We start from the raw sequence: 10,691 nt of genomic DNA on the forward strand, positions 1-10,691 counted from the left end.
TCTAAAGCACTGTAGTGATCCTTGAGAGATGTAAATAATCAATTACCTTTTTAAAACAATTATTGTAATGTAACATATAGTATTGGCGAATCAGTTAAGACTAGTAGGAAGGATAAATACAATTACAAAAAAGCATGTATAATTTTCCTTCCTTTTCACAATAATTTGCTACTTTGTCTTGTTGTATTATATCATTCCCAATTAAAAAAACTGAGGTTTGTGGTTGTAACTTTAGTAAGATAATTCAAAGCATATGAAAACATTTGGAAGAAATTGTACTTCAGAAAAAGGGAAACATGGTATTATTAAAGTCAGTCAAATAATTTCACTTTGATTTATATATTTCACCACATTGTGACGTCTCTATCTTTAACAAAGTGAGGAATATGTCTTGCTACCAAGGTCAATGCTCATAATGTCCGTTGCTGCCATGTGAAAAAAGGTATGAATAATACAGTCAAATGTCAGACCAAGCTGGTATCAGTCCACATGTTGATTTGGCTTGCCAGAAACTTTGGTCCCATATTTAGTCAGACTGTACTTAGGTCCAAGTTCCCCCCCACTGGACCAGACCTTTTCAGCAACAGACAACCGGATTTCTCACAGTGTGAAGATCCGAAGTATAATGAACCCATTAATTCCAGAGGAGTTTCTTAGGGTGCTAGAATAAATCTTGGAAATTAACAAATCAGCAGGATCTTCATCCAATTAGAATGTACCTGCGCATTTCCTGTGTGGACATGTCAAAACCTTGCATGTGAAAAATGTCATTTTCACAGCTCTGTTGCACTGGGCTTGAATTCTAGATTTAGAAGATGCCCTTAACTATAGTGTTTCAAGGCAGCCACATTTTTGTGTCAGAGAGTTTGCCAGCAGAAATATCCTTCTTGAGAGAGTAAGGTTTTTGTGCTTGGATATTTTTGCATAGAGTTTGGATGTTCTCCCTGTGCATGCGTGGGTTCTCACCGGGTACTCCGGCTTCCTTCCACAGTCCAAAGACATGCCTGTTGGGTTAATTGGTCTCTCTAAATTGCCCTTTGGTGTCTGAATGAGTGTGTGCATGGTTGTTTGTGTGTTGCCCAGCGATGGACTGGAGACCTGTCCAGGGTGTACCCCGCCTCCCACCCATAGACTGCTGGAGATAGGCACCAGCTTCCCCACGACCCACTATGGAAGAAGCGGTATAGAAAATGACTGACTGACTGACTGACTGGAGGCAAAAGCTAAGTTCTTGTCTTGATGCAGCAGAACACTGTGAACACCATGAGTCTTGACCCCAAAACATATTATTCAGTCTGCAAGCACATCTAGAGTCACACAAAAGCGTGACAGGAATTGATGTTTCACAAAATGAATTTACATCTGTGTAATATGTTGTGATGGCAAGCGACACATGACAATATCCACACTTCACCACTAGCTCATTTCACTTTAATTTACTTTGTAGACAATTTCATATACATTTTCCTCACCATAAAAAACAATATTTTTGTCACACACCACAAACAAACACTGAAAGGTAAAAATGTTTTTCTTTGCTTGAGTTATTTTTGGTGTGGCTTTGCCTTCCTGGTGCAGCACAAGGTACGGAAAGGGGCCGAGGAGACTGAAGTATTGCCGCCAACCTCATTGAATTGAACCACGTGCTGCATGGAGGTCTTTAGAGTTTGTTGTGATTAGGTTGTTAATCAGGGCTGACATTCACTCCATTCAGAACTTGTACAGGTTTAGAGTTAGGAAAAGGTCAGTTACCGTCTAGCTTAACTCAAAGAGAACCATATAACATTAAAAAGCTAATTTTAATTGTTAACACTAAAACATGTTAACATATTTTAACATGTGTATTAGGAACACCACTGTATGCTTACAGAACATGCCCAAACTCAAAACACTAAATAATTCATGGAACAATAAGTTTATGATAAAATGTGAATACAGAGCTCACATCATATTAAGGATGACTTTGTGTAGTGTTGCAAAGTTAGGACATCCTACAGCAGCCTGGCCATTCTAGAATTACAGCATGTTCAAGTAGCTCTGTTAGAAGTGTCGGGGTCTGGGAGTATCTGTTTGTTTTCTGTTTCTTTCCTGCTATTTACTCTGCTTAGTCCATAGGTGGTGTGGGAGCTCATGGGTGCAGAGGTGACAGGTGTGGCTCATCCTGCTGATTGCTGCTGGGACCATTTAAGCAGGAGGCTGCCAGAACTTTAATGCCTGAGTGTTAGCCAACAGTGGTAACAAACTCTCACCAGACTCTAGCTATGTGCTTAAGCTTTTGTATTTTCTTAGAGCTTTGACTAACCTTTGCGTGTCCTCCTTCTCAGGTTGCTTTTAAGCCCTGGCTATGTTTCATGTTTGTTTCCTGACTTCTGGATCTAAGACTCAAGCCTCCAGTTACCTTCTCTAGATAAACTCCAAGCTGGCAGCTTTCCTCTGGTCTAGTGCTCCCACACTCCACATCCCTCTTTCCCCCTGGCAGTTCAATCATCTCATCCAGTAAGCGTTTCATATTACTTTTACTATAATAATCAACCCATCACTCAGTACTTACCTGTTCTCCCCTTCTCTGTGCAGTTGGTGATCTACCGGTCCTGTTCTCTTGCCACTAACTCATTCATCTGAAAATAAATCTCTTAAAAATCTGTAAGTCTCTCCTGAGTTTATTTTTGCATGTGGGTCAGCTCCCTTTCTAGAATCATGTCAGGAACTGGATTTTCCATTTTTTTAATGTATTTGTTTTATTTTTTATTATTTAGATATATGGATATTTATGATTACTGAAAAATCCAAAAAATATTAACAAATAAAAACAAAAATCTGTTTTAAAATCTAACAATTGATTAAAACATCTGGGCCAGTATTCACAAAGATTCTCAGTCTCTCAGAGAGCTCCTATCTTAGCCTAAACATTCTTGGCAAGGACCCCTAGCTTAAGAGTGATTTTGTCCTCTGCTGAGAGTGACTCTGAACAAGGAGACAACAGAAATTCCTATCTTTGTGAGGTGTGGTTGACCTGGTTGCTAGGTGTGGTGCTTTCTTCTAAGAGCTGTGATTGGTTGTTAGAAGAAACAAAAGTTTACTTGACTCTTATGGCGGTAGATGCCAGCACGGTGGAGCTGGTAGCGTTTTATTAATCCACTGTTCATTGTGTAGAGAATATCTCTCCTCGCTCTGTCTTTCCGCCATCTTGCCTGCTTAAGACACTCTTAAGCTCACTAAAATCACTTTTACCGAGGGTAAATTCTAATAAAAAATTAGAATTTGAGGAAATCTAAGATTTTTTTTAGAATGATATCACTTAGAGCTACTTTTAGTCTTAGGATTCTTTACAGGCCCAGGTGGACAAAATGAGAACATCACCAATAAGCATTTTAAACATCAAACATTTAGTTTGGTGTGCTCCTGACTATTGAAGTCAAAGTGACCACCATGGGGAGCCGTCAATGAAAGTTTACCCTGCCTGCCTCAACTCCAAAAAGAGACTGCACAAGTTAAACTTTCAAGGAAGATTGGAAAGAAGGACACCTCTGCTCTTGAAGGAAAACAAGGCCACACTGTCTGTCAGAAATAGCCAAATGCCAGGACTTCGGGAATAACCTTCCAAAGAGATTGATTGTCACTTAATCAGCCTTTTATTGATAACCTTGCAAGGGAGAGCATTTATAACGTCAGACATGAACATATGGCTGACGTTATAAATGCCACCCCTTATAAAGGCAAAGCCAGTTGTAATTCTTAGACTTCTGGACTGGATCCTGCAGTTTTCTCATTCTCTCCGGTTTCTTAAGTTTATTTTATTTTGTTATGCAAGATTCTTTCCTTTTTCACTATGAGTGGAGTTATAAAAGGTCAAATTTGAGATCCCATAAAATTTACAGCTCAGGGTATTGATTTCAGTGGTCCTGAACCAAATGCTCAGGTGACTGACTGAATGTGGATGTGTTCATTTAGTTAGTACACTAAACTCATATTATTGTGGAAAATGTATAGGTCTCTATATTATTTGTGGAAAATATTTTACTGTAACTAGCTTGTATGTATTTTGGTTTTGTTTCCGACATTATGGATGTTGGGGATATTTGGAGTTTACAGTGACTAAATAAATTCTGCTGAGCAAAGCTGCACTGAACAGAAGCAACAGTCAGCTGTCTCATTCTTTCTCTTGTTTTTACAGATGCCTTATCTGTTTATGGGCAATCTGCCTTAGACCTGTAAAAATTGCACTTACCTTTAAAGAAGACAAGCAACAAACATAAAGAATGCTCGATAGGCTGTAATTTACCCATGACATAATATTATGCAGTGCTTACTCTATAAATAAACTTGACTTGAAAATTAAAGAAGGACAAAATACAGAAATGGACAGAGTCTGGAAGCCACATCTCTAGAAAAGGGTAAGAAATCCTGCAGGATGAGAGAGCTGCAATGTCCTTCAGTTGATCATTTATTGTTGCCAAGTATAAGCTAATGTCACTGCAGAAATCACATTTCCTTGTCTGTCAAATAAATTAGTTTCAAGTTGACTTTATAGTTTTAGCAAACACACTGCTGGACAGTCTTTTCACCTGTCTTTTTAGGTAATAAAAAACAAAGCTGGGATTATGCCCCATCTGCAGCCATGTTGAAGCTCATCGATTTGACTGGAACCATCAGCCGTCTGTCTGTGTGTCGACTGGTCTTTGAGAGTCATGATGGATGATGAGTTTGTTTTTGCAGATCGAGGCTCGATGTATAGTCAGCGCTGAAAAATGGAATGTAATCATTTCAGTCTTTCCTGATCCCTTTTCAGTAACCACTTCAATGTGCTTTTCATTGTTGAATTTTACAGAAACTACAGGTCCTTCTCAAAATATTAGCATATTGTGATTAAGTTCATTATTTTCCATAATGTCATGATGAAAATTTAACATTCATATATTTTAGATTCATTGCACACTAACTGAAATATTTCAGGTCTTTTATTGTCTTAATACGGATGATTTTGGCATACAGCTCATGAAAACCCAAAATTCCTATCTCACAAAATTAGCATATCATTAAAAGGGTCTCTAAACGAGCTATGAACCTAATCATCTGAATCAACGAGTTAACTCTAAACACCTGCAAAAGATTCCTGAGGCCTTTAAAACTCCCAGCCTGGTTCATCACTCAAAACCCCAATCATGGGTAAGACTGCCGACCTGACTGCTGTCCAGAAGGCCACTATTGACACCCTCAAGCAAGAGGGTAAGACACAGAAAGAAATTTCTGAACGAATAGGCTGTTCCCAGAGTGCTGTATCAAGGCACCTCAGTGGGAAGTCTGTGGGAAGGAAAAAGTGTGGCAGAAAACGCTGCACAACGAGAAGAGGTGACCGGACCCTGAGGAAGATTGTGGAGAAGGGCCGATTCCAGACCTTCGGGGACCTGCGGAAGCAGTGGACTGAGTCTGGAGTAGAAACATCCAGAGCCACCGTGCACAGGAGTGTGCAGGAAACGGGCTACAGGTGCCGCATTCCCCAGACCTGGGCTACAGAGAAGCAGCACTGGACTGTTGCTCAGTGGTCCAAAGTACTTTTTTCGAATGAAAGCAAATTCTGCATGTCATTCGGAAATCAAGGTGCCAGAGTCTGGAGGAAGACTGGGGAGAAGGAAATGCCAAAATGCCAGAAGTCCAGTGTCAAGTACCCACAGTCAGTGATGGTCTGGGGTGCTGTGTCAGCTGCTGGTGTTGGTCCACTGTGTTTTATCAAGGGCAGGGTCAATGCAGCTTGCTATCAGGAGATTTTGGAGCACTTCTTGCTTCCATCTGCTGAAAAGCTTTATGGAGATGAAGATTTCATTTTTCAGCACGACCTGGCACCTGCTCACAGTGCCAAAACCACTGGTAAATGGTTTACTGACCATGGTATCACTGTGCTCAATTGGCCTGCCAACTCTCCTGACCTGAACCCCATAGAGAATCTGTGGGATATTGTGAAGAGAACGTTGAGAGACTCAAGACCCAACACTCTGGATGAGCTAAAGGCCGCAATCGAAGCATCCTGGGCCTCCATAAGACCTCAGCAGTGCCACAGGGTGATTGCCTCCATGCCACGCCGCATTGAAGCAGTCATTTCTGTAAAAGGATTCCCGACCAAGTATTGAGTGCATAACTGTACATGATTATTTGAAGGTTGACGTTTTTTGTATTAAAAACACTTTTCTTTTATTGGTCGGATGAAATATGCTAATTTTGTGAGATAGGAATTTTGGGTTTTCATGAGCTGTATGCCACAATCATCCGTATTAAGACAATAAAAGACCTGAAATATTTCAGTTAGTGTGCAATGAATCTAAAATATATGAATGTTAAATTTTCATCATGACATTATACATACATACATATATACAATATTCATAGTCATGAAAATAATGACAACTCTTTGAATAAGAAGGTGTGTCCAAACTTTTGGTCTGTACTCTATGTCCTCAAAAATATTCTAATTGCTACTGTTTTAATTACTTTTACTGAGGAAGGCATGAGAACAACTAAATGTTGATTTCAAATAACATCTGTAAAACGCCAGCAGAAACAACAGAACAGGAACACCCGGTTTCATCAGTGGTCCTCTGAAGGCACAAAAACAGTAAGACCGATGGACACAGTGAGACAGAATGTCGATGAACGAATGAGGCCCGATAGGGAATGAGAAACAGATGAACACAAGAGTAAAAGGAGGAGGAGATCAATGCTTTATCAGTGTTCCCAGACCCTAAAATCCTTTTTTGCTCAACATCAAGATAACTGTGGCTGCTTCTGTTTTTTTTAAGCCCTGTAACAATTGATTTTATTCCGCAATTAATTAATTGATTTCCTGGTTGTAATTGTTGACTGACTCTCACACACACTCTATGGTTATCTGTACACACAGAGACAGAGAGAGAAAGATGGTGTATAAATGGCAGGAAAAGAGCAGCGAGATTGCAGAGAGGAACATGGAGTCATTTTCAAAGTGATTAAGGAGTTTATTTATTTCGGTTCTGTTAAAGAAAGCAGAAATTTCAAAGGCGTATACTAAGAAATAAAACAAAGGCTTTGCAAGAAATCATGTGTGTACATATACACATTCTATTTGTTGGATCAGTAAGAACTACCAGTATGTTCAACAAACTAATTTTAATATCAGAAAAAGATAACCCGAGTCAATAAAAATTGCAGTTTGATTTATTAAGGGATAAAGGTAATCCAAACCTACCAATGTGAAAAAGTCAGTGCTCCCTAAACCAAGAAACTGGTTGCAGTACATTCGGCAGCAACAACTGACATCAAGCATTTGCAATAACTGGCAATAAGTGTTTTGCATCACATGAAATCTTCCTAGCGAAATTTGTTTAAATCAGCCACAATAGGGGGTTTTGGAGCATCAACAGCTTGTTTAAGGTCATGCCACCACATTATAATCAGATATAAAATGAAACAGACTTTGATTAAGCCACTCCTGTGCCCCCTACTTGAACTTGTTAGGCAGAAGGTAATTGATAAATCTCTTCTCTTTAACAGTTCTGTGATATAGACCCATTCATGTTTACTTGCAGAATGTCAGCACATGCACACTGAGCCAGGCAGCAAAAACCAGGATAAGGAACTGAGATACCAATGCAAAGAAGGAACTTGAAACAATTCAATTCAATTCAAAGATATTTTATTGATCCCCGAGGGGAAATTAGAATTCCAGTACAACCCATCCAAACATACAGCATGACACAAGACAAGGGGGGGACGGGTCACTGAGGCTTTGCTGCCCACTCACAGGCGCTGAAACAAATAATGCATGTTGACAGTGTTGCTTTTCAAAAACATTATCATAAATTAACTGTTTTATCTTGCCGGATTTATAGTCAAGTCAGCAATTGGGCAAAAAGCTTTGCATCTGGACATTTTATTATTTAATCCACTACCCAGGACTTAGATATTAAGAAAGCATACAAGTCATCAGACTTTATAATGGAAGCCTCCACTGGGAGTGCTATATCTCCTCCGGATCAGGAGGCCATGCAAGATCTAAAAGTATGTGAGTTTGCTTTCAGAATACCACAATTTAAAAAATCAAATCAAATTCCTAACACCACTGAGCCAGAATGGCCACGAGTTTCTCTTCTTTTGATTGACACCTATTTCGAACATCTTTAAAAACCACGAGTGTTAACAGTGGAGGCCCTCATTGCATAATTGTGTATATAGTATTATTAGACAACAAACTGAGTGTTTTACTAAACAAATCGTGGCAAAACATTTTGCTAAGAGGAGCTAAACCCCTGATAAGGCAGGTAGAGAAGGGAGAGCAACTTTTTGAAGAGGACCGGACCAAACCGGACTCTCACTGTTTGCCAACTGGGTGGAGGAAGGAGAGGATTCTATTCAAGACCAGTAGGTGAAAACTTTTATGTACAGGTAGTTTGTTTATATGTTAGCTGGGAAATACAGTTTTAAAATTAGCAAAAAAAATACGTCTTTGAAAGTACGTTGAGGAGTTTTTGTGTTTACTTGTGCATGCACATGAGGGATGGTGAGATGCTTTGCTTACTACTGGGAAGTGGTACTCAACCTTTTTTTAACCACTTTGGGACTTTTTGTTTGCTGTATCACTGTATGTTGAAGGATTCAAAAATTACAGCTTTTTGAAGTTTATATGTAGAGGTGTTTTCTATAGTGGCCATTTGGATACTTCCAATGGTTACTTTGGCAAAGGCAAGGACACACCCAACGAAAAACCAATCCAGAATAGTCATTCTTTTTGCTGTTCTTATCAAATTAGAACTTGTAGTAGGCAGGACTTGTATCTAACGCCTTATTTGATTTCTCAGTCCATATCATTAGTCCTCCATGTACAGTTACATAAAAACAAACAAATAAAATCCAGACAAAAGAAAAAGGTAAATTATAGTGTAAACCAACCTCAATAACTACAAAACAGTTACAATTATAATAAGTTTGACTATTCAGGTTAAATATTAAGAGTGTGAAAGATTGTAAACCACATGAGCTCTGGATTGCCTTGGTATGAAAACTTGGATTTATCATCAGCACTTACTTCTGCTGCTAAGATGTGTAGGTTAAACTGCAGAGTTATTTGTAGATCATCGTCACGGTTTAACAGATTGTTATATGAGTGCATTTGATCAGACGTGTGAGATGACATCTACATGCATGAGTTTTTAAATGTTTATTTCTGTAAAATCAATAAATTAAGTTAAATAGAAATGAAAGAATTTTTGGGGGCCAATGGCATGTGGGTTAAAGAAAGAATTGATTTGACTGTAAATTGATGTGTAGTATTTTGATTTGGCACAGTTATTTCTGTCATTTTTAGAAACAAATATTTAAAGTATTAATAAACATGGGGAATACATTTTTAAAACACTAAAATTAAAATATATATTACTTTAATGATGCCATTATGTTTACTATGTGCATAAGCAATAACTCACAGAAACAAATTTTACTATAAAACAAAGATGGTTAAAAGTTGGATTCTGTTATTAAGACTGACATGTTTTTTTACACTCTTCAAACACTGTTCTCATTTTTCATTTTACACGATAGCAAAAGCTTTTACCTCTGCCACAGTCACCCCTGGGTTATGTTACCATAGTAGCCTCAGAGCCAGTATAACAGAAGGACTTTCATATCCTTCACAAACAAACAATGGAGCTGTGTCTCAGGTCTTTTTCCTGCATTTGCCCCCTGTGTTTACCGCCATCTCTGCAGTCATCTAACCCTTCCCTATAAAAGCCTTCCTCCACCCACTCCTCTCTTCAGACCCATATTCTTTCTTTTCCTCTCTTTATCTCTCTGCAACAGCTCAAACTGGACAGTGAATCCCACTTCCTCTCCCACGTGCTTATACCTTCCGCAGAGCCCACGCTCAAGCACATCACAACTTTCTTTTAGATATTTCTTTTGTTAACCTGAGACCATGAATTTGAATACGTGTCTCATAATAATGCATTGAAGTTAACTCCATGCCATTGTAAAGCAGGTCATGAGAACCTCGTGCCTAACATCAACGACACAACTAAGAGTCCGTAAGCACTGGAAAAAAGGTGTGCACGAGGCAATACAGGGACTGAATCAATCAGAGGCACATCAGGTGAGACTAAATACACAAGGCATAAAATTGGATTTTTCTGGACCAAGTAAAGCAGGTGCCTTTCACTTATGCTTAATATCAAATTATATAAAAATGTTCTGGTTTACAGAAAACAAACTTTGCTGTATTGGAGATAAATTTAATTAAATCTCAGCCCAGTGGCAGAAAGCAAATCTCATAAAATCAATGCAACATAAGAGATTTTGTGTTTTTTAAAGGTGGATATGCGATAGATAGATAGATAGATAGATAGATAGATAGATAGATAGATAGATAGATAGATAGATAGATAGATAGATAGATAGATAGATAGATAGATAGATAGATAGATAGATAGATAGATAGATAGATAGATAGATAGATAGATAGATAGATAGATAGATAGATAGATAGATAGATAGATAGATAGATAGATAGATAGATAGATAGATAGATAGATAGATAGATAGATAGATAGATAGATAGATAGATAGATAGATAGATAGATAGATAGATAGATAGATAGATAGATAGATAGATAGATAGATAGATAGATAGATAGATTCAGAAAATAGCATAACAACAAAGCTGGTCCATTGTG

General features: G+C 38.3%; 1 long non-coding RNA gene across 1 annotated transcript; it reads left to right on the top strand.

The window, feature by feature from the left end:
• The first annotated feature begins 1,794 nt into the window (after positions 1-1,794).
• LOC124860008 lies at positions 1,795-2,641 on the top strand. The gene is made up of 3 exons (XR_007036243.1): positions 1,795-2,234; positions 2,325-2,496; positions 2,575-2,641. It is a non-coding gene; the product is annotated as an uncharacterized LOC124860008 (long non-coding RNA).
• Positions 2,642-10,691: the final 8,050 nt, after the last annotated feature.

Source organism: Girardinichthys multiradiatus, chromosome 23 (assembly GCF_021462225.1).
Source record: "Girardinichthys multiradiatus isolate DD_20200921_A chromosome 23, DD_fGirMul_XY1, whole genome shotgun sequence".
In the NCBI taxonomy this organism is placed as follows: domain Eukaryota; kingdom Metazoa; phylum Chordata; class Actinopteri; order Cyprinodontiformes; family Goodeidae; genus Girardinichthys; species Girardinichthys multiradiatus.